The 25,529-nt window shown below is 38.9% G+C and overlaps 1 protein-coding gene across 1 annotated transcript in view; it reads right to left on the bottom strand.

Moving 5' to 3' along the window:
* The window catches only part of Slc35f1 (solute carrier family 35 member F1), a 426,231-nt gene that overhangs the window by 238,038 nt on the left and 162,664 nt on the right, over nt 1–25,529 (bottom strand). The gene's annotated exons all lie outside the window — the stretch shown is intronic.

Raw genomic sequence — 25,529 nt, forward strand, 5'->3', positions numbered from 1 at the left:
TCCAGGGTTAGGATGGGTCTTTGCACTGCAACTAACCTATGCCAGAAAAGCTCTCACAGATGAGCCTAAAAGAATTGGGCTCTAATCTAATCTAATCTAATCTAATCTAATCTAATCTAATCTAGATAATATAGCAAGACAAGACAAGCAGCTTATTTTCTACACAATTCTAGATCCAGCCAAGCCAACAATCAGGGTCAACCAATGTTATACTAGGCACTGAAAAGGTAGTCAGGTTTTTGCCCAAAACACTGGAAGAAACTGGCTGCTCTTTGACCCCAAACTCCTACTCCTCAGTATGAACTACATGCCCTGGCTCCTTCTACTGCATGCATCTAGTTAAAACATTCTTTCCTTTCACTGTCCATCAAAGAGAAGCTGCACTTTCTGAGAGAAATGTTTTAAATCCATCACCTTGCACTTAAGGCCTCTTTCTTTATCCCAATAGGTTCAGGTACTCTCCTCTTAGGGTAAAATTCTCCAACCTGCTTTGGGGTGACCCCAGCAAAAGTCAGGCCACTCACACTTCCTCAACTACTAAGTAAAATATTACAGGCCAATATTGTACTGGAGTTATTTTATATTTCATTTTACACATTAAAAAGTAGAGATGAGAGAATTTTAAAGAGAACCTTCATCTGGTTTAGAAATGTCTGTGAATATGTGAAGAAGGACACTTACAAGTAATCTCACACTAGCTCAGAATTGAGTATAATAGAAGGTCATTTCTTTAGGGGTAGAATCACAGATCACAATCCTCTGCTGTAATGGGGTACAGCAACTGAATCCCACAGCTGGAAAAGATGCCAGATGCATACTTTATATCAGCATAAATAGTATAAAAGGCCACATCCAAGTGGACTGGTAATATAAAGGCTACGGGCAGTAGGAGTTCCTACAGCATTTTGCCCTTTTGCTTGAATAAGAGAGTTCTAAGCCTAATACAAAATTATATACAATAAGAACCAATATATCAAGCAAGAAACATGTGATAAATGTTTTAATAATTATTTTACTCAAATCAGTTTAAGTCTTGTATATTAAATAACTTTGCAAAGTCATGAGAGGAAAGTAACTACAACTATCTAGTCTTCAACACCATCAAAGATCTGAGAAGGGAAATAATATTACGTGAGTAAGCAGCAAGCAACTTTTAATTTTTTTTGTGATTCTGTTATTTATTTATTTATTAAAAATTTCCACCTCATCCCCTCCTCCCACTTCCCTCCCCCCTTCCTCTCCAGTCCTAAGAGAAGTCAGGGTACCATGCCCTGTGGGAAGTCCAAAGCCCTCCTCGCTCCAACCAGGTCTAGGAAGGTGTGCATCCAAACAGACTAGGCTCCCAAAAAGGCAGTACATGCAGTAGAATCAAATTCCAATGCCATTATCATTGGCTTCTCAGTCAGCGCCCATTGTCAACGCTATTCAGAGAGTCTGGTTTGATCACATGATCGTTCAGTCCCAGTCCAGCTGGATTTGGTGTGCTCCCATTAGATCAGGCACTCTGTCTCAGTGGGTGGATGCACCCTTCGCGGTCCTGATTTTTTTGTTCATCTTTTCCCTTCTTCTGGTCTTCATCTGGACCTTGGGAGCTCAGTCTAGTGCTCCAATGTGGGTCTCTGTCTCTATCTCCATCCATTGTCGGATGAAGATTCTATGGTGATAGTCAAGATATTCATCAGTGTGGATAAGGGACAAGGCCAGTTCAGGCACTCTCTCCTCTGCTGCCCAAGGACCTAGGTAAGGACTTTAAAATATGCAACAAATGACAGAGACAATTGGCTACCTGGGCTATCACCCAAAGTCTCATTTTTAATGTTGGAGCAATCAACTTTGACTAAGGCCTAGAGTAACTGACAAACCATTTTTAGAGGCAAGAAATATTTTAAAAACCATCTTACTCTGTCTTGGCAAGATTTGACTGTCATTTTTTTTTCTTGTATTCTGCTTGTCTTGTCTGAACATTGTGCATTTTGTCAGTGGTCGATGCATGCACAGTTCCTTGCCCAAAAGCCAGCTTTGCCAAGAAGAAAACAAGCTCCAAGTAGAGTGTCTTTAGTGCTCAACATTTTCTCAGGAATAGATTGGTCCTACCAGGAGCAAAATTGTGTCTCACTTTAATAGAACCCTAAGTTATTTAAATGCAATATTCTACAGCTCTTTGAAGTGGCTGAAGATTGCCTATCTATGTAAAATACAATTTCTATGTATCTAGAGAACCTGATTAGTCTAACTATAAGTATGACAAACATAGATGACTATTGATCTGTAATTCTTAATACCAATATAACTTAAAGACTAAGACTTTATGTTAGAACATTATACAATAAACAAATGTGCAACAAATGAGGACAATGACCTCAAAATGTAAACAATGTATAAGTATCTTGATCAGAGGTAGAAATATACATTGTAATATTGATGGGGGACAATGGTCTGTATCCTGTCAATTTTATTTTAAATAAATGTTGATTAGCCAGTAGTCAAGCAGGAAGTATAGGTGGGACAATCAGACAGGAATTAGAGATGGGGCAAGGAGAACAGTAGAATTCTTGGAAGAGGATGCAGTCCTGAACCAGCCACAGAAGAAGCAACGTGACTGCCTCACCGAATAAGGTACCAAGCCACATAGACAAGAATAATGGGCTAATATAAGTTATAAGAGTTAATAAAAACCTGAGCTAATGAACCAATTAGTTTATAACTAATGTAGACCTCTGTGTGATTTCTTTGGGACTTAACGATTGCAGGAACCAGGCAGGACAGAAAACCTCAGACTACATAATATGATAAATATATCCTAAAATTGTATCAGTATACAAAAATGCTTTAAGCAGAGGTGGAAGCATGCATGCATGCATACAATATGACAAAATAACTTTGCATAGATATACAAATGTTGTAGATGAAAATATGAACATAATACAATTATGTAGATATAAACAACAGCTCAAATAGAAATTGACATACTTAAAGTTTCTATTCCAGTTTAATAAGAAAAAAACAGTTAGGTTGGAGGAACGGGTGATTTATACAGTCAGATTCCTCCATTTAATTTAGGGGCTTTAGTAAAATCATGGGTTAGCAAGGGAGAAAGAGAAGAAAAAGACTGGGGGTCAAGGACTGGGACTTTGAATACAAACAAAACTGGACTGGAATCCTGGGGCCAGAACTAAATAGTCATGCAACTCAGCAAGTTATTTAGTTTCTGTGGCATATGCAAAATCAAGGCAGTCAAAGCATTTATGGCTTCCAGATGCTGTCAGAGGTAGGCAAAATGCACACGAAAGGCTTAGAACGGTGTCTGTCACACAGTTACTGTTCCATTATGTGTCAAGTAAAAAGAGAAAGCGGAATGGTGGGGGCCCAAAATTCCATTCCAGTAACCTAAATACAAATAGTTAAATCTTGAAAACGGAGAAAACAGTTTGCATTAGCGGAGCCGAGAAAAATGTCTTTCATAACATGAAGAGGCAATAATAATCTCCTTTAAATGATGCTAATTAGTGATAGCTAAATTGCAAATTATTGTTCATCTGAATCCAAACGTTATGTACAACATATATTGCCAAATACCAATCAGAATCCATCATGGAACATTTTTAAAGGGCACATTATACAATGCTGAATGAAACTCTAAATTATTTTTTGACCTTGACTTTATAATAATGTCATAAAGGCATCACTGGAGCCAGGGAAAAGAATTCCTTTAATTACTTGCTTTCAATATCTGGGAAGAAGTACTTCAGGGGTGACTTTAATGAATTTTGAATTACACATTTTTAGCTTAACATTTCCTCATTACTTCTTTCCTTATTAAGCACCACTAAACAGGTTTTGGGACACTGTAGGCGGTTCATGTCCAAGGTCATAATCTCACTGTACAGAGACATTTGCATATGCATACATGAGGGCCAGAAAGTCTTAATTACTTTTCCATGTGGGTCAGCACACTTCTCTTAGAAAGGTTTATAATAAGCCCATTTTTCAAAATAATGCTCTACATGTTCATTTACTGTCCCAATGCAGGCGGCTAACACTAAAAGGTGTGGTAAAATGTAACTCCATTTCAGTCACCCATCCTTCCCACTGGCCATTAAAAACAGCCAGGAAAGAATCTTGTGTTCCCACCCCGGAATGGCATGATGCATGCCTCCCTGCTGACTGCAGCCTTTGATGACTGCTGGAATTTCAGGCTGACACAGCTAACTGTTTGCTTTGTTTTTTAGAGAACCTTTTTTTCCTCCACTTATTAGCTCTCCCTGTTTTCCCTAGGGAACAACTATGCTCTACCTTCAGTAGTGCCGGTAGACATGCAGTGTCCTCCAAACCGAGGGGAGTCACATAGGCTAATGAGTCCCTATTTCATCTGAACAAATGCAGGGAAAGAAAGGGGACTCAAGCAGGGCTAACCGGTGCTTCCCCTTGCATTTAGACTGGAGACTACCAGAGAGGCGGCGGCTTTGTGGCATGGCATAGAGGGAAGCATTTGATGTGGCCAGCGACCATCTTTTTTCCTGCCATTTGAGGAGGCTGCTCAGAGAGGAGGACAATTGGACAAGATAAGCAGCTGAGAGCCAAAGGAGATGGAGAACTGACAGTTTCTGAACTTGAGTCTCTGGATGCAGCTGCGCTTGAAACTTTCCGCCTTGGGCTTTAAGTTCAAAAGCAAAACCAACACTTATGTTCATAAAAGATGCTAAATGTTTTGTGAGGAAAAGACTGGCATGCCAGACTTATCTTGTTATCAGTGTTTCTTTCCCTTCTTTAGGGCTCTAGTTCTAAGAGATGAACCCCAGGCTTATTTCTTATACCCTTCTAAAGTTAATCCCTGAGCCTGTAAATTTCAGCCATACCTATGACTTGAGTTTCGTAGTAATGGTATGGACAGTGTAATTCGAGGCAGTGTCTTTGGGCAGCCTTAAAACAAGACTTTATTCTTCTCTGTAAACATTGATATGGTTCAGTGCTTCTCGTCTGAGACAAATAGCACCTATTCAGTTGTCACAGACATTAGAGTTGCTTAGAGCTGAGTCCCGATGAACCATCTGCAAAGCTCAGGGATTGAGTCTCCAACATAGAAAGCATTGTGGTGGTGTACACACACACACACACACACACACACACACACCTGTGGCTTGGGAATTCCCTAATTTAGACAGGCATCTGACCTGAACATGAAAGGTCCCAGTTTGTCTGATTGTCAGAAGCATGGGCAACCCTTAAAAGCAGACCCAAGGGAAAGCATCATGAAGACTTTGATTTAATGAATCTTTAAACGTTCTTATAGATCCTCACATGATACTCTTGAGCAGTCAAGTGTAAGAACTCTGAATTAAACGATGAGGCAAGCTGCCTTCTGTGAATCAATATTTCCAGTCACTTTGCAGAATCAGAACAAAAAGTCTGAGAGAAACGTGGCCTAAGTTGTCTTAAAATTAGAAGGCTGGACACTGACCCAAATATGCTTTCAAAACAACATGCATGGAACATGGTCAAAGTACGCTGAACGGACCAGGCCAAAACAGACAAGAATAATCCCAGTGTTTCCAAGGAGAACACAACACACAGGTTAGTAAACAGTTCGCAGCTGCAGTGCCGGGTTTTATCATCCTGGCCATTATTTTGAACACAAATATTGCTTGACAATTTCATGTTTTGACCTAAATGTAAAATACATTTTTAGAGAATAATTTGTCTATCATTAAAAATTTCAGGCCCACCATGAATCCAGACCACACACTGATAAACGAGCGCAGAGGAAGAGAATTAAAGAGAAGATTCCGTTGGAAGCTCTGAATTTCTGAAATGAGCCATTAGAAAGGAGTTGAAGAAGAGACTTTGGCTCAGGCTGCAGATATGGTTCTGTTGGTAAAGTGTTCACCTAGCATCCATAAAATCCTGGATTAAATCTCCAGCATCAAATGAACCGGATACAGTCACACATCTTGTAGACTCAACACTCCTGAGAGCTGAAAGCAGAGAGACCAGAAGTTCAAAATCGTATTTGGCCACAAAGCAAATTCAAGGCCAGTCTGGGAAACAGGGGACCCTGTGCTGGGAAAAACAAACAACCTTAGCTCAGCAACTTCTCAGCTGTAACAAGGTCTCTGCTCCAAATGTAAACCAGAGCACACAATAAGGAGGGACACAAAGACAGAAGTAGGTCTAGGAGCTAGAATTTGCAGGCAAGCATTGACAAAGAAAGTAGGGGCACTTATATGATGGAAGCGAGTCTGCTGACATCTCCATTAGAGTTTCCTCTGCGTAGAGTTTGTAGCTTTCCCCTTTTTTTAAAGCTTTCTTTTATTTATTATGTATACAACATTCTGCCTCAATGTATGCCCACACTCCAGAGGAGGGCACCAGATCTCAGTACAGATGGTTGTGAGCCACCATGTGGTGGCTGGGAATTGAACTCAGGACCTTTGGAAGAGCAGCCAGTGCTCTTAACCTCTGAGCCATCTCTCCAGCCCCGCAGCTTTCCCTTTTTATTCACCAGGCTGAAGGCCGTGGAAATGACACTCGTGATAGCTTCTGTTTCCATTCATGGTGATGATTCATTGTGGCTCTGTAGTCACTAGGAACCCGAGAGCATCAGTGAGGAGTCCCACTGCCTTCTCAATCACTACTCAATCAGCCCAGAAGCCTGCATATCTACAAACACCATGGTTTTATTTCAAACCTGGATTAGACTTCAATCGCCCAATTAAGGTTACACCAAAGCCATTAGAAATCAATAATCAGACAAAATAGTAGTCTGAACCTGTATAGCTAAAGAAAAACAAAAGCCAGCCAATTTGTCATCCCTAACTTTCTTGGGCTATTTTACTATGTGTATCGAAGGTTGACCCACAATGTCAACGGCCTGACAATCCCCTCCATATCTGAAAACAAAACTGTGTATGTTTATACTAATAAGAGGCACACACCTGAAGCCTCTCTCCAGAGCCTCTCAAGCCCAGAGTGGCTCTTCTGACTGTCCACAGTGGTGTGTGTTCATAAACCAAAACTCATGTAGTAGGGTAGAAAATGGAAGCAAAAAGGAGAAAGCAGCCAAAAATGGGCCAAATAAGTCTTATTAATACGCTTACTAGTATGCTAGAGGCAGTCATTTCAACATATTACTCCAGTTTTTTATTATCTTGAAATTCCCCACTTACTGAATTGATGATGTTCTTATTATAGGAACTGTGGTATTATCTAAGAAGTAAAAAAAGGTAGATTTCAACTTTGTATCTCAAGCTTCTTTTAATGATCAGAACCAACTTTGTAGAAGAAAAGAGGTATTAGAATCTTTAATCACTTTTTACATATTAAGAGCAAAATGGAGATATGGGTGTGCTTTTTGGTAAGCCTCCTCCTAAAAGGCAAAGTGTATACAGAATAAAGAAAACCCCTGACAACAAGAATAGGAACTAGAATGGAGGATGAGGACAAGTACGTGAGGGGAGAAGAGGTGTGAGCAACTTGGCGCATCCACTCCTAGGGGAAAACAAACAGAAAGCTTGGACAGTGTCACAGGGAATGATAAATTGTTCTTTTGTTAAGAAAATATCTCAGCAACGCTTAAGTACTCTCATTCGGCCAGCATCAAGAACGCATGAGAGACGACTGAGAAAAATATGTGGCCAAACGGATGCAAAGGCAACATCACAATGTGCTGCCCACATCACTGTGTCCTGCCCACTTCAGTCAAGAATGGATTGAGCAGTTGCCAGGCCCTAGGTCTACAAGATATCGTTGACACAAAAAGCAATTCTCCTTTTGTGCAGACGATCAAAGGAAGTGAAACCAGAGACTTAACTAGATTCTCATACACCAGTATTCACAGCAGCAATATCACAGTAGCCAGGAAGCAGAAATGGCCAAGCCCTATAGATGCGCCAAATGTGCTATATGCATACAAATGAGTAGTATCCACTCAGAAGGAGGAATGAAAGTTTCAGAACATGTTACATGGATGGATCTTTTAAAAACAGTCTTTTAAGTTAAATAAGCAAACACAAAAGAATGAATATTGAGGATTCACTTATATGAGATACCTAGTCAAATTTAGAGGGATAAAAAGTAAAATTTAGGTTAAGAGAGCTAAGAAGAAAGGCAAGAGGGAAATAATGAGCATAGCATTTGTATTTAGGACAGGGATAAAATTCTGGAAATAGTAGTGACAGTTGCATATTGATTGAATATATTTAATGTTAATGAATTTTATATTTAAATGTGGCTAAATGGTAAACTTTACAGTTAGTATATTTTATTATACACACATACACACAAATACTTTGTAAAGTTTACTGTGGTGACCTTAGAAAAGGAACAGGGGACTATGAAATGTCCAAAAGCCATAGCACGAAGATCAACAGTGGATACTCACAAAACATGCCAAAAGTCAAGCTCCAACCAGCATGGCTCAGAACATCTATTGTTCAGGTAGGCTCATGGACATTTTCACAGAAGCCAATGAGGATTCTAAACAAGTCACCAGGGAGAGAAGCGCAGCAGGCATCTCCCCATCAAGATACACCAATATGTAAAAGCTACACAAGCTCCTGTGCTTGCCCTGATGTCCTTGGAGGTGAAGCAGACCAGGTCCAAACTCTGAGTGGGATACTCCCAAGTGAAAGCTTTTAACAAGAATGGAATAACAGTATAAATTAAATTGTCACCTGCCACCACAGGAATAAAGTCATAAGGGATAGGATAAGATAAGTTGTACACAGTTTTTAAAAATTTCTTTCCTATGCAAGTGCCAGTGTCCTGGTGAACTCTGTGTGTGACTAAAAAGCCTGTGGTACAGTGTGTAACTGGTATCTTCTTTTACTATTCCAACACATTTAATTGTTTAAACACTTTCTGCAATCTTAAACCGCTGAAGTAGAATATGAGTTTGTGCCTCTTTCTAAATTGCTAAATCCCATTCATCCCTTTCATTAGTGACCTACAAATTTTTCCATCTCTCTTATTTTAAATGCATTCAGTTTGAACTGTCTTTACATTGGGACACACTTACTGCTTTACATTCTTTTACGTGGAAATATGGAGAGTGTAAAATCTGAATATTTCTCTCACCCATGAATTTTAAAAAACAGTCCACCATCTGGGCCATGACTTTGAGGTTACATCAATAAAATGAGAACCATAAAAGACAAACAACAGCCGGGCGGTGGTGGAGCACGCCTTTAATCCCAGCACTCGGGAGGCAGAGGCAGGCGGATCTCTGTGAGTTCGAGGCCAGCCTGGTCTACAAGAGCTAGTTCCAGGACAGGAACCAAAAGCTACAGAGAAACCCTGTCTCGAAAATAAAAAAAATAAAATAAAAAAAACAGCAACAAAAAATCAGGTTTCATTACCATCTGACATTATGTTTTACTCTCAAGAGACAGAACTTAAATTGACTATCAATGGCAAGCCTAACTCTCTACAACGAAAAACTTCTTGAACTAGAAATTTAAAACCCAGTCAGACTAGAGGGAAAATATCTAAGTAGTGCATTTATGGCTGGACTGTAGTTTCCTGTGATTTCAGAGCATCTCCTGGAATTCTTTACTGTTTAATGCCATTTACTTATGTCTCACATGAACGTTATCCTGTCACAGGAAGTCTCGAGGTCATCTGCATGCTCAGCATGCTGACACTTCTTCAAAGCAAACTGTTCTCTTTTCTTTTTCTTTTCTTTTTTTTTTGGGGGGGCGGGGGTGGGTTCGAGACTGGGTTTCTCTATAGCTTTGGAGCCTGTCTAGGCTGGCCCCCAACTCATAGAGATCTGCCTGCATCTACCTCCTGAGTGCTGGGATTAAAGGTGTGCACCACCAACACCCAGCCTGTTATTCGTTCTTTCAGACAGGAGTCTCTCCACATGGCCCAGGGCAGCTTCACACATTCTTCTTGCCTCAGCCTCCTGGGTGCTGGGATTACTGGAGTGTCCCATTGTACCTGTATCACAGAACCACCTCAGCCCTCAATCTACTGCCTAGCGTTTCGAGGTCATATGTCACCTTGTTGAAGTTGAGTGCTAGATGCCAATTTCCATCTGTCACGAGTACAGTAAAATCCACAGAAGACAGTCCAAGTAAAATGATGGTGGAGGAGAGTTGTTAAAATAAAACCAAAGCGGAATTCTATCCATTTCATTTCCAGCAAACAAACATACAAACTTCATATTGTTTAGGTTCTAAAGGACATTTCCTTATCCCTTTTATAATCCAATCACACATTAATACCTGGCATTCGTCTTGCCAAGCTGACATTGGAACACTACAGCACATTGGGGTCCACGTGTTCTGTGTTGATATTCTTTGTTTCTGGATGTTCCCCTCCACCCATAAGCACTGGAGGAGGAAACAATCTTTGCAGAGACTCTCCTCAGACTCTGACACTGAGGTGGGACATCTCTGGCCTCTGACACTGAGGTGGGTCTAGTCTTGCCTCTGAAACACTCTGTACTGAGCAGTCCTGAGGGTTTATCTTGTTAGTATCTTCTATTCACAATGAAAAATGTGTCACTGGTGTACGAATACTCAAGGTTGGATGTATGTCCGCTAAAGATTATCTATCAATTCTTGACAATGTCAAGTTTTAATATTGCCTCTTTTAAAAAAAGGTAGAATTTGAGAACAGAGATACAAGTGGATGAGAGGAATGAGGTTTGAGAAGCAATTTTAAGATAAACTTAAAATATAGTTGCATAAAAACAGACAATATACATTTCAGAAATAAAAGAGAGCTGGATTTACATTGTAATAAGTATGACAAGACCTATAAGCCTGCTGTAATTAAACCATGAAAGAATTCTTACCTATAAAGCTGTATATATAATTGCATATGTAATTTATTACATAATAAAACAGAATTTTCTATTCCTGGTGAGAATATGAGTTACTTAACAATGTTGAAAATAACAGATAGATAAAGTTTTTTTATATTTCTTTAGATGAAAATAAGTTCTTACCATATTAAATATTTAAGTATAAACATTAGGCACAAAATAGCCAAAGAAAATATAGAAAATAATATAACTTTTTGTTGGGAATAGTTTTTCAACATTATACAAAAAAGCACAACATTCAAGCAAGTATAGGGCCCAAACATTGACCTTACTCAAGATATTACCGGACTAGAGCAAACAATGCTGGTTCCTTCAACAGATTCATGGGAACGTTTTTAGTGGGAAGATGACACTGGGCCTCCGTGTTAAAGAGATCATGGTGGGGGAACAGTGTATAGACATAAAGATAGTGGCACCATTTTCAGGGGTTCAGTGTTAACTGATCTTTCACATTAAAAAAAAGTACATTTTAGCTGTTGTCTTTAACTTTTAAAGCCTGTATGGTTTGGATATGGTTGGTAGCCTGGGACCCACAGTTTGAGTATGGTTGGTAGACTGGTATCTATGGTTTGAATATGGCTGGTAGACTGGGATCTACAGTTTTGATGTGGCTGATAGACTGGGATCTATGGTTTGAGAATAGATGGTAGAGTGAGATCTATGGTTTGAATATGGCTGGTAGACTGGGATCTACAGTTTGAATATGGATGGTAAAGTAGAATCTATGGTTTGGATGTGGCTGGTTAGATAAACAAGCATCTTATCTGACAGCTTATACACTCTAGAGAGGTTAGTGGATTCTAAGGGCTCTGATCTAGTTGATGGTTGTAAAAGAAAGTGCCAGCCAGTCTACCCAAGCCACAGTTACCCTGCCCCAACTAGTCCACATGAGCATGAGCAGCAGGCACTTCCTCCCTGAGCCAACCTAAGGCCTGCAGCTATACCCAGAGACCGCTGACAAGGCAGCGGAGTCAGTCACCTGAGCTAATGGGACCAGAGGAAGAGGTATAACCTCCATAATAAATGAGTCTGCAGCATTCTCAAAAGATGGTTAAGACCTTTATGGATTCATAATAATATTCATTAATGGGAAGTGGGGGAAAGTATGAAGTGGGAGTCTCTTGAAGGAAATAAATTACCAGAGGGAAATCTCTCCCTCCCTCCCTCCCTCCCTCCCTCCCTCCCTCCCTCTCTCTCTCTCTCTCTCTCTCTCTCTCTCTCTCTCTCTCTCTCTCTCTCTTCTATGAGAAAGTAAAGAAGTAAAGAATCTTTCCTACCACATGTTCCCATCATCATGATGTTTGGTACAAAGTGCATGGACTGATACCTCTGAAACCATGATTCAAAATAAATCTTCCTTCCTTAATTGTGTCAGGCATTTGATCACAATAACAACAAATCTATCACAACCACATGTTGGTAGAGACTGCTCATTCATTTCCCAGCTGCCCATACCTGAAATAATCACACAGAAACTGTATTAATTAAAACACTGTTTGGCCTATTAGCTTTTGCATATTTCTATCTAGCTCTTATATCTTAAAATAACCCATTTCTATTAATGTGTGTAGCACCATGTGGTTGTGGACTACTGGTAAGGTTTTGTCCAGCAGTGTCTGTCACATGCAGCTGCTACATGGCATCTCCCTGACTGCGCCTACTCTCTTCTATATCTCTTCCAGTCTTACTGTATTCTGCCTTGTCATAGGCCCAAACAGCCTCTTTATTTACCAATGAGAATAAAACATATTCACAACATACACAGGGGAATCCTACATCAACCACATAGTATGGAAGAATGTAGACCATTTGATGCAACTTGCTTTACCATGCAGGAATATATGAACAAGCAAACAATACAATATTCCTATTCTCTTGTACATGAAAAAGTTATAACTCTGTGTATACTATTACATATCTTAACATCTGTATTCACTGAACACCACAAAGAGCTCCAAAGTGTAATCATGTTGTTTACAAGATTAAGCATTGCATCAGCATAAGAGGATGTGCTTCAACTCAAAGACGGACACACAAAAAGAAATACAAACATTGCTTTAAATATTATATTAGTGGAATCTTTCCTGATGTTTATGAATTAATTACAATATTTGCCATCTTACTCTTCACATTAAACTCAGTAAACTTAGGTTTACAGTTGTTAAAAATTATAGAAGAAAAAAGTGTGACTACAGAAGTATCAGATGGGCTATTTAATAATGCTAAAAGCTCACAACACAGAATTAATAAGAGGTTTTCTTTTGGAAATAATACTAGCTCCCATTTTTTATGTACATTGAAGCTTTTATTGTATTGTTATTCATGTAAAAGCACTGAAGAAAGTGAACCCTTGATGTATAACTGCATAATTAGAAGTAAAAAGTGTTCTGAGCCCATTTACATTCTAACCAACATAGACAAGATCCCAACTGTAGGTTCAAGAAGAACTCAAATGTGAGTAACTTAATTAGTTTAAAGTTCCCAAAATCTCAGCAAGCAAACACACATTCTAAGACAGAGCATCCCTTTACCCACACTGCATTCATTAAAATAATACCAGACCTAGAATAGAGCTGTGTGAACAACGCACTGGAAAGCCATTCTCAACACTTGATAGAAGGGTTGGGGTACAGAGCCTCCAAGTACCCACATTTTCAATTTGCGAGCCTCAAAGTCTCTTGATAACTACCAGATCAGTTCCCTTCATACTAGGCTAAAATTATTGAAGCCTCAAACATACTACTATAGCCCCAAGGTTTTTGAACTGAGGGCTAGAGAGTGCTGAATAACCTTACCACCAACAACGACAAGTATCCAAGCATTCAGTGGAGGAGGGGAGGCATAGACCCAGGGTTACAGAGAAGCCCTGGCAGTCATCAGGCCCCAGAAGCACAACTCAGTGGCACTTCTGCCCAGCAATACAACAGTATCACACTGCAAAACTCCATCTTCCCATTGCCAGCACCACATGATAGAGGGAGACAGCTCTCAACAAATCTGAATGAAGCACAAAAGCCTCATATGATGTAAGGCTTTACACTGGGCCCAGAAAGGACACAGTGCTAGTCTGTAATAGATGTGGGAGTAAAACAGAAGTTTCCCAACCTTTGGTGCAATGCTATTGGCTTCCTGTTGATTGGAATTGTGCAGTGAGTGACAAACTTAATGTCTAAACTAAAGCTAAACTAATCAGACCTGTAAATTTGTCAGGAAGTACTTTCATCTTTGACAGCAGGTTTCTCTGGATTCGCTGCATCAGAACAATAAATATTGACCATATTTCTTTCCCTAAATTTCAATTATTTTGTGGCACTTGTATACTCATTTAAAATATGTAGAGCTATTTAACAAACAAGAGATTGGCTTAGCTGGAGAAGTCAGTAGAGAGTAAATGACATTCTAAAATATACTATACAGCTACATGTAAAATATATATTAGTCATCATTTGAACAATAAAAGAAGAAAATGCTCTGAAATATTGGCATTGAAAATAATATTAACATGTATCCTTTCGATTATAGTACATAAAGTTTCACTTAAACTCACCTGAATATATAGTTATATAGTCAAACCTGATGAATTTTATAACTGTTTTACTCATTTTATTTAAATGTATAGGTACTGGTGTGTTCACTCATTAATTCTTATGATACCATACTTGGGCTATGACTTCCTTTGTGTAATAAGACTAAATGCTTACAGAGGGCATACCATCTTCCAATAGCATATTACACTATTGAATGCATCCCTCATTCCATCACTATCCCTTATGAGGGACTTGGGACACATAAGTTCATTTCATAGATGAGCAAAAACTTTAGTGAACTTCAGCAACTATAGCATATACGGTAATACACTCACTATATTGGGAGGCCAGGAGACAGAAATTGGACAATGATAAGAAGTCTTCATCTCCCATAACAAGAAGTTAAGATAGCATCTTAAAATTTGTCAAAAAAGGCAATAGCAAGAAATATGCTATAACAATTTAACAATTTAAGACATAAGTTGGGATGGAGGCATTCATGCTGGCAGGTGGGTAGTGGCTGAATAGGAGGGAATATGGAGTATATAATTAACAAGACAAATGAGTGCATGTGTTCAATATATTTGCATACACATATCCTTTTCTACAAGGCAGGTAGAGTTCCTGCCCCTAATTCCAATGCAAGAAGGTTGAATTTACCATCGTTTTTAACTTCAGCTTCTTTAAGCAAGATTTATGTTCTCATACCTTCTGTGCCACAGAAGTAACATAAATGTCACTTGAAAATGAAACTCGCTTGCTAAGATTTAGTGTACATTGCTATTTCCTTGAAATTTTGGTTCTTCTCTCCATCTGAAAGTAAATACAATTAGCATTTTTTTCATTCTCTGTTAGATTCCCTTAACTATCGCTGCATAATATATTAGGTGCCAATTAAGTTACCTTTAATTGAATGAAAATTCCTGCATAAATGATCTCACTTGCTATGTACTGGAAGTCTCTGTTCTTTCAGACACAAAAGACCGAGTCTATTTATAAGTGCTCAACATGAAGCAAACTGTACTTTCTCAATCATTTAGAACTGATAAATAAATATAATTATTCCTCCTGCAGAGAATACTTTAATAACTAAATATTAGCTAGAGAAGCCAGAGGAGAGGCTTGCTAATCACTTGACAATTTTTTCCTCAGTTATGTGTGTGTGTCCTAAAACTGTTAAGGCTGACTGGCAAGCTGCAGATTCCAGAAAACAGCTCTTGACAACCTAGGGAATTGTAGTAGAACATCTTTCCTCTCCACGCTAGAGCCTAGACATTTCCTAGGCCCTAGAATCAAGGGGGAAAGAGCCAACTCAAGAGATACTAGAGAAGGAATCTGGCCTCTGCCTGTCTGACTCAAGTCAACTTGATCTTCAGGGGAAAGGAAACAGAAGCATTGCTCAGACCGTGGCAGACTTTAGAGATGATTTGAAGACTTCAAACTTGATCTGAATTTAACTTCACCTTGACAGAATGGAGGAATTGTCCCCCAAAAGTGACCAACAGAAGAGTTGTGTCTTGTGTAGCCAGGGTGGTTAATGTCTACCCATTAACATTAAGTGACTTCAAGTAAATACAACAAATGATTACGAGTAAATGTATGAATCACACCAGTTGTACCTGGAATGATGACTAACAGTTTTAATAAAGGGACACAATTTTCCATCGTCGTTTTTAAAACTCCTTTTTAACTGTCTCAGTCCAGTACAGGAACCTAAAATTGATTCTTTAATATTTAATAATTCTCATTCCAGTATATCCAGGGCTTTTGCTATAGACTATGTGTCTATTGTTAATAGAATATTTTTCTTTTAATGTCTGTACTTTTAAACTCAAATGTTGTCCAGAAATCTTCTAAGAGAAAATGGAGGGATTTGTTTTCTGTTCACACAATGGTATCTGTATGGATTTCTTTCCAACTAAACTCTGTAGTAGAAAATTTAAAAAGTGTTGTTTTAATTAATGACAAGCTTGCCAAATGGCTCTAAGATTTAAATAAGATGTTACGTGGGGAACATTGGGCACTTAGGGGATAAGGAAGATACCCAGTGGAGAATTTCCCCTCATAGATAGCTAGCTTTCTCCAATCAGCCTGGGGGGTACAATGGAGGAAAAACTCCCCAAAATAAACGTCATGCTCACCTTCCCTTCTGCTCAGAAATGGCAGAAGTAATTGCTAGTAGAAGTTTCCAGTAGCTAAGATAGCAAGGCATTAGAATGAAGGATTGTTTGTCCTGCTCGGACTGCAGGCAGTGAGAGAGGAGATCTCCCTTGGCTTCTCCTTTCCAGAGGAAATAAATGGGTTTCCTCTTGCAGGCATCCATCCTTCCATGACCTGCTGTGGCCACTGCTCTGTGCTTATTCTCTGTGACAGCTGATGTCTGACAGCAGCTTGACTGGGTGAAGGGGTACGGAGAGGACTGGGCAAGTTTTGTTTATGAGAGGGGTTTCGGGGATGTTTCTTGAGGAGATTGACCTGTGAGTCAGCAGGGTGGCTAGGGAGGATGTGTGTGCCTGAGCAGAACAGAGCCAGACTGAACTGGTTCACCAGTCACTCCCTCTCATCCCCCACCACTGAGCTGCAGCATCCTCCTTCTGCTGCCCTCGGACATCAGAACTCAGGTTCTTGAGGATTTAGACTCTGTCCAGGAATTGTGCCAGCCACTCCCTGATGCTGAGCTTTTCACGCTTGGAGTTCGCCACACTATCAGCTTTTCTGCATCGCCAGCTTGCAGTTTTTTATAGGGTTTTTATCCTCCATAATCACATGAGCCAACTCCCCTGATAAATCCCATTTCACATACTCATTTTGTTAGTTCTGTCTATCTTAAGAATCGTAGATTAAAAAGTATGGAAACACCAAAATCTGAAATTAAAAAAAACAAGAACATTTGAAGATTAAAAAATGATTTCTCAATGTTTTAATTTTGTTGTTTTGTGTGATTTTATATGTGCTGTGTGTGTGTGTCTACGTGCAATTGAGTGGGTGCACATTTGTATATGGGGGTCAGGGGACAATCTCGTGTTACTCCTCAAGTACCTTACACCTTTTCAAGAAACAGTATCTCTCACTAGCATGACTCACCTGTAAGGCTCAGTTGTTGGCCAGGAGCCCCAGGACTTCCTTGCGTTTCTCCTCCCAAGGCCGGCATTACAAGCATGCACAATCCTGACTTTTCAATGTGAGTTCTAGGGATTGAATTTGAGTCCTTTTACTTGCAAAGCAAACACTTTAGCAATTAACTTATTTCCTTAGCCCTGATTTTCATTGCTATGCTCTCTCCAGTCTCTCTCCCTGCCGAGAAAATTTCTAAATGCCCATTTGCCACCCAAAGCCATCTTCTACCTCTGAACTCCAGGGTCCCCCGACCTTAAACCCAACATTAGTTTATTGCTGTCTGTGGTGCGTGTGTGTGTGCGCATGAACTTGCCTGTGTTCTATAAATTACACAGCACAATTCTCTCTTGTGTCTAGTGACTGGACATCTACAGATACTCAAATACACATGTTCACGCCCCTTTATACAGACTCCTGCCTTATCTGCATATAATCTGTACAGTCTGCCTGTGTACTTTAAGTCATGTCTACATTACCTACAGCACCTAATGCAATGCAAATCCTACGGAAATAGTTGTTGTGTTGTTTGAGACTGACAGGAGAAACAACTTTATATGCTTAATACAGATAAACTTTCGTTTTTCAAATGTTTTCAATCTGTGGTTGGTTGAATCTGTGATATGTGCAACCTTTGACTGTTTACAATGTGTATAGTTATAGAGATGGTTTTTTACAGAGAGGCTACTGATGGCTATAGTGGTCATATTCGGTATCTGGCTCTGGCCAGTATATGGCAATTTTCCTACTCCTTTTTGGGATGTATTAGGGAACATAAGTATTTGAAGCCAAAGTTGGAGGCTGTAATTCTGGACTACATTTTCCTTCAGAGTAACATTAGATTAGAACACTGATCAGAACAAGAAGATAGAAGAAGCTGAGATATGCTTCTGGCTGCCCTTCCATGCTGGCTGCCCTTACAGCTTTTGCTGACTCTTTTTGCTAGAAGAAACCTGATTGGTCTCTCACTAGTGAATTGCATGCTTTTTATAGTCCATTTCCAACCTACCCCTCAAAATGTGATCTCACCAGATTGGCATCATGTGTGAGCTGATAAGAAATATCAATTACAGCTCCTCACCTTTGCATCAGAAACCTGAGCAGAGAGACCAAACAAGTCCAAAGAGCCACTAATAACTCAATAACTAGAAATCCGGGCTACACATTAAAACCACATAAAAACCTTTTAAAAATGCTAGTGCTTGAATAATATCCCCAAACATCATGACTGAATTATTCTGACAGGTATGCAGAATTTGTTTTTTAAAAAGCAAAAGAAGAGATGACTCAGTTGGTCAAGGCATTTGTTGCCAAGCCTAGTTCAATCCCTGGACCCCATAGTAGAGAAAAGGAATTGACTTCTACCAATTGACTTGAACCATCCACATATGTGCTGTGGTGTGTGTGTGTATGTGTGTGTGTGTGCATGAATGTGCATGTGTATGTTTGTGCATGTGTGTGCGTATGTACATCTCTGTCTGTATGCATGCATGCCTGTGTGGGGTGTGTGCATGAATGTGCATGTGTATGTTTGTGTATGTGTGCATACATGAATTCATGCCTATGTGTGTGTTCAAGAATGTGCATGTGTATGCATGTGTGTTTGTCTGTGTGCATACATGACTGCCTGTGTGTGTGCATCACCACACATACACATATGTGCATACACACAATAAATAGATTTTAAGAAAGAGGGAAAAAGAAGAGAATAAAGGCAGAGTCAGCGTGAGAGCCTCATCCAATAGAGCTTGGTTCCATTCTGCTTGCGAGCTAAGGGCTTAGACTTGGACATAAGCTGTAACCACAGATGGTGCAGCAGGAGAAATAAACAGAGGAACAATGGAGATTTCTGGAAATTTTTCTTTCATTTAAAAAAGGACCACAAACAATGAATTTTTCCTTCAGTCTTTGCACATTGTTGTTAAGGGCTTACAGCCAGAGGGGAGGTCCCAAATCTAGATTCTCAAATCATTTCTCTGATGAAATAAATAACTCCGAAACAATTGTAATCCATCTTCTTTAGAGACACAATAGAATGTATATTGTTTAGATACTGTGGGTTGGGACACAGGTGAACAAAACAAACTAACAATTATAATCATAGTCTAGATTTATTAAGCATTGCATCTAATTTTGTATTTCAGACGTAAAATTATTTTTGATATCTCCAGACTCTAAAATGTAAGAATAAATTTTAAAAACTGGACAACTAATTAGTGCAGTTGTTTCTTTTGTTTTATTTTAGGTTTTTTGTTTGTTTGTGTTTTTTACTCTTTCGGTACCCACCACCCAACTCCCAAATAAATACACAGAGACTTATCCTTACTTATGAATGTCTAGCTTTAGCTTGACTTCTTTCTAGCTAGCCTTTCTAACTTAAATTATCTTATTTCTCTCCAGCTTTTCTATTTCCCATTTTTCTTTAACTATGTTTTGCCTCTGGGCTTTTTACCTTTTTCATTCTTATGTATTTTCTTTCCTTCAGACTCCATGGCTAGCTATGTAGTTGGGTGGCTGGCCCCTGTGACCTCCTCTCCTCTTTTCCTCACCCTTCACTCTCCTCACTAGACTTTTCCTTCTATTTATTTTCTCTCTCTGTCAAACCCACCTATTCTTCCTCCTGCCTACCTGTTGGACAGTCAGCTCTTTATTAGACCAACCAGGTATTTTAGGCAGACAAAGTAACACAACTTTACAGAATTAAACAAATGCAACATAAAAGAATGCAGCACATCTTTGCATCATTAACTGGATATTCCACAACATAAACAAACATAACATGTCTTAAGCTGTATTCCACAACAAATTGGAGTATTTGAAAGCATCCTAATAGACATATTTCAGTAATTCAGTAGCTTTTTTTGTTTCAAATCATATAATTTTATGTTGCTGGTAAAATTAAGTTTAATTATTCATAAATGATGCAAAATTCTATATTTTCTGGAATTATTCTATAATTCTAGCATATGCCTGAAAAAATTATTTTGCTGTATTTCAGGTTTTGGATCTTGTGTAAAAATCTTTTTTAAGTTAGTTGGAGCATACACTTGACATTTCTCTATTGACACATAAATGAAATGATTGAGAATGTTTTTGTTTCTTTGCTTATTGATTTTTTTTTTTTGGTGGGTGGGTGGGCACTGAGCAGATTTTTTTCCCATGTTTAATTGTTGTTATTATTCTGGTTTGTTTCATTTTGTTTTGTTTTAGTTGTAAACCTATTTTCTGAAATCTGGCTGCCAAAATTCAAACCCTTTAAGTAGTATTAATATACCAGCTCAAGAAATCTCCCTGGCTAGCCTCTCATTCACTTGTTTATTTTGATTTTACAACTAAATCAGTAGTAGAAGTCAAAGAACTTATCCTTCCTTTTCTCTTTTAGTCACATCCCAATCAGCTCTCTTGTATGCACATGAATGTTTCATGATCCTCTTTCCTCTGACCTAATCTTTCCACCTTTCTATTAGGATCTTCTTGCCCTATGGCAAGCACAATCTTCTTGCCCTTTGGCAAGCACGCGCAAGTCCGCCCATTACCTGAAATGTCTTTGGATCTGCCTCTTCTCTCAAGTCTCTGAACATTCCCCTGCTAAGCTTCTAGAAAGAAATGTGAATGGCCCTGTTGTCCGAAGTGTGTGCCTGAAACAGCACACAGCACAGCAACATAACGTGATATGAGAGCCAGATCCTAGCCTCCAGAACTGGTGATGGGGTTATGTCAAGTGGCAAAAGAGACTTCGCTGATACGGTTAAGATTAAAGACATTGAAGGCAGGGGACACTATTCAGTGGCAGAGCATTTGCTTAGCATGCACAAAGTCCTGGATTTGACTCTCAGCACCACTCAAAGGAGGGAAAGAAGGAAAGGAGAGAAAATAAAGAAAGATAGGCTACGGAAAGGAAAGATAAATCAAAGGTAACTGGATTGTGACATGAGCCTGGATTATACAGTGGGACTAACCTTATAACATGAACTGGACACTGTCATGGTTTACCTTCTATTGTTGTGTTAAAACAAACTCAGAAGAAAAGTGTTTATTATATTGTACAGATTAGACTTTGTCAGCAAGGAAAGCCAGGACAGGAGCAGATTAGAGTTCGTAACCAAGAAAAGCCAGGACAGGGGCCAAGCGGTAGGAAGCAGAGCTGATGGAGGAACACTGCTTACTGGTTTGCTTCCCCTGCTTGTGCTCAGCCTACTTTCTTGTATAATTCAAGTCTACCTTCTTACAGATGGCACAACGCACAATGAACTGAGCCCTCTCACATCAATCATCACAGAAAGACAATGGCCCACAGCCAGTCTGACGGAGATCATTTCTGATTGAGATTTCTTCTTCCTAGGTTTGTCAACATGACAACCAGTATCAGCCACCACAAGTTCATAGAGATCTGCCTGACTCAGACTCCCAAGTCAAAAGTCAAAATTGAAAGCACTTTAATCCCAAGTGCTGGGAATAAAGGCATGCGTCACCACTGCCCATTTAGCAAAGTACTTTCCTAAAGTTAAGTTACAAAGATATTATTTCCAGTGTCTGTGATCATTTGGATATTTCTCAAATGGTACTTCTTCAAAGAAAATTCAGAAATGCCATCTAAATTTTCATGTACTAAAACCTCATTTTAAGAAGCACTAAGGATGGATTAACTCACTAAATCCTAAGGTTAATATCACAACCACTATTCTATATGATAGAACTAAAATAAATCTAAGTTGTTTAGCTGCTTTATTTTGGACTGTAAACAAAGTCTTTGAACAGAGATAAAAGATTATATTATGAAAGAATAAAACTTTCAGTTACGCAAGAGATGATTTATCTACTTTTAAACTAATGCAAATATGAATAGTCCAAGTGACTAATTTTGAAAATCAAATACATATTTCATAAAAGGAGATCTTCACCTAATTTTTAATTTAATAGCATTTATCTGCAGTTCAATCTAATTATCTGAAAAATTTTCAGCTATGTTTTACTAATCTTTCTGCAAATAACAGGTTCAGTCTTTGTTCAATATCAGTACTTTCGTTTTTGACTTTCTACTTCCTATCTAGAACATTGTTTTTGTTGTGGATAACCCAAGATTTGGGGAACACAGTGCAGAATAAATCTATCAACCAGCAATCATCAGAAGAGGAGCAGTGTCTAAAGAAAATGAAGCCAGTCGGGCGGTGATGGCGCACGCCTCTAATCCCAGCACTTGGGAGGCAGAGGCAGGCGGATCTCTGTGAGTTCGAGACCAGCCTGGTCTACAAGAGCTAGTTCCAGGACAGGCTCCAAAATCACAGAGAAACTCTGTCTCGAAAACAAAACAAAAAAAAAAAGCCAATGAATATTTCAGCCCAGTAACGTGTATGTCTTAGTTTTTATAGAAAGTAGGTTATAGATTATTGAAATAGGACTTCATAGTCTTAGGTTACCATCCTGTACTAACATATCTGAAGGCAGACTGTTTTCTTTCTTAGATTATCTAAGGTGTTCAGTATGATCACATTCAACATGAACCTAAGACATGGGAGACGCAGAATTTGACTCCTATCCCTCTGTATCTCCTAAATAAAATTAAAAATAAAATTTTAAAAAAGAGCATGCAGTCATCTAAGATTCTCCCACATGGCAAAGGCAGCTGTTTAGGTATCTGTGTTGATCTTCCTCACCAACTCCTCAAATTGCTGAGATTAGCTTTGTGATCATTCTCTTGTCCATTAATTGGGGGAATAATCTTCCATTGGTTTCTTGTGCCTTGAGTAATTCAGTTATCACATCTGCGTGGAGTAACCAATAAGCCTAAGATACTAAGGAAGATGAATACACATTGAAGATAGTAATTTTTAGCATTTGCAAAGAGAAAAAATGCACAACTACAAGACATAAATGATATGTCTGAGGTGCAACAGAAAACATTAAGTTCCTTCAGGTGATATAAAGCTTTGGACACAAATTCAGAATTTTACTAGTAATTCAAATAATATTAGGCCTGTTGTACGAGAAGGCTGCTTGTTCATTTCCTGGTTGCCCAGACTCCCAAAACAATCACACAGAAACCATATTATTTAAATACTGTTTGGCCAATAGCTTAAGCATATTTCTGACTAACTCGTATCTTAAATTAACCCAACTCCATTAATCTGTGTATAGCCATGAGGCTGTGGCTTACCGGGTAAAGTTTAGGCATCTATCTCCTGCAGGGATACATGGTTTCTCACTGACTTTGCCTTCTTTCTCCCAGTATTCAGTTTTGTTTTCCCCCACTAGCTCTACTCTGCCCTATCACAGGCCAAGGCAGATTCTTTGCTTATTAACCAATTGTATTCACAGCATACAGATGGGAATCTCATATCATAGGCCTAAAATTTCTAGGCACTGAAGTTCTCTAGCAGAATGCAAGGAATCCTGAGACATCCTTACAGAGGTGTTCTCTGTGCAGTATTATGAATACCAAAGTCTAGTTAGGTTCATTAACACTTGACTTCCAATTCCTTCAGTCAGATACCTGCACAAAGGACAAGGTCTATTAAGTAGCCAATTATACATACAATGGGATGTCTGAGCAACTCTAGGGATCTTGATCAATGTGATGACTCTTATAGGACTCATTTAGGGCTTAGGAACTGCTAATAAAATATATTATATCAGGTTATGAAACAAAAGAAGTTCCCAAAACTTCAACAATCTATAAATTAGCATGATCATATCTCAACCTGGTGGCACATGCTATAACCCCGACTATGAGAAACTGAGGCAGGAGAAACACATGGATACAGAGAAAGTTGCATCCCTGTTAACTTAGTAAGACCCTGTTTCATGGGGGTAAAGAGATGGCTTAGTGGTTAAGAGCACACTGGCTGCTCTTCCAGAGGACTTGTGTTCAGTTCCCAGCACCCACATGGCAACTCACAACTGTCTGTAAGTCTAGTTTCGAGGTATCTAAAATCCTTATATAGACATACATGCAGGCAAAACACCAATGCACATAAAAAACAAATAAAATTTAAAAAGACCCTGTTTCAATAAAAAATACAAGGAGGTCTGAGAGCATGGTTCGGTCCTAGAATGCTTGCCTGGTATGTATTAGAATCTCGATTCAATATCCAGCACTGAGTGAAAAAAAAAAAAAGAAAACAAAAGAAAATCATAAAATCAAAACAATCTAAACATATGAAGAAGCTCTGGGTTTGATTTTTCCTACCCACATAGAGATTTTTTTTGTCATGATTGATCATTTCACTTGCTACGTATAAATATATATTTATTGCAGTATTTATTTTTTAAAGTTGATACTAAATTTTCAATATAATTGTCACAAAACCACCCAAGGTTCTTTGAAGCAGATGTTAAGAGCGCCACTGGTCAAATCTATCAGTGTGAAATCAGCAGTATGGGAAAAAGCAGACTGATTCCCTGTCCTGGCGGAGGCTTTAAGGGATTATGGGTGTGTCCACCCATTCTCTGTGCAGTGGTCACTGGAGAGAAGAAAGAATGACTTCACTGTGTGCCCAATAGTACACAAAGCTTTGACATGGGATTGGGGATGGGGATGCCTTTTGACCCATCAATGAATTTTGAAACAGCCTTTTATAAAATGAGTGATTAAGAAGTATATCAATAAAAATATACAAAAATGCATACTTTAGTACACAACTTCTTTGGGCCAAATTTTGGTGGCATGGCAAGTTCTTTCACCTCTGTGATGTCTTGGAGGGACTGACGGGTTGGAGATCTCAGCTGACAAGGAAAGAGAATACACAAAACCTCTCTGTAGTTAAGATTTTCCTTTCTATTTGAGATCGTCTACAAGGGTGTCATGAATCTTACTTCATTGCAAACTGAAAAACAATTTAGAATGAATCTGCAGACAAGTGATGACGAATTAAACACAAAAATTTATGAGAAAATACGTTAAACCAAAAAAAAAAAGTATAAACATTTTCTCCAAAGTCAGTTTTCTTTCCTTCTCAAGGATGGACCACATTTCTCCAGCCCATGGGTAGCTACATGAGAGTTGTTCTTTTTTATACCACAAACATGAGACAAGGAGGAACTGAATGAAATATAGCCCCTAC

The sequence above is a fragment of the Chionomys nivalis genome, chromosome 2 (genome assembly GCF_950005125.1).
Source record: "Chionomys nivalis chromosome 2, mChiNiv1.1, whole genome shotgun sequence".
NCBI classification, from domain to species: Eukaryota; Metazoa; Chordata; class Mammalia; order Rodentia; family Cricetidae; genus Chionomys; species Chionomys nivalis.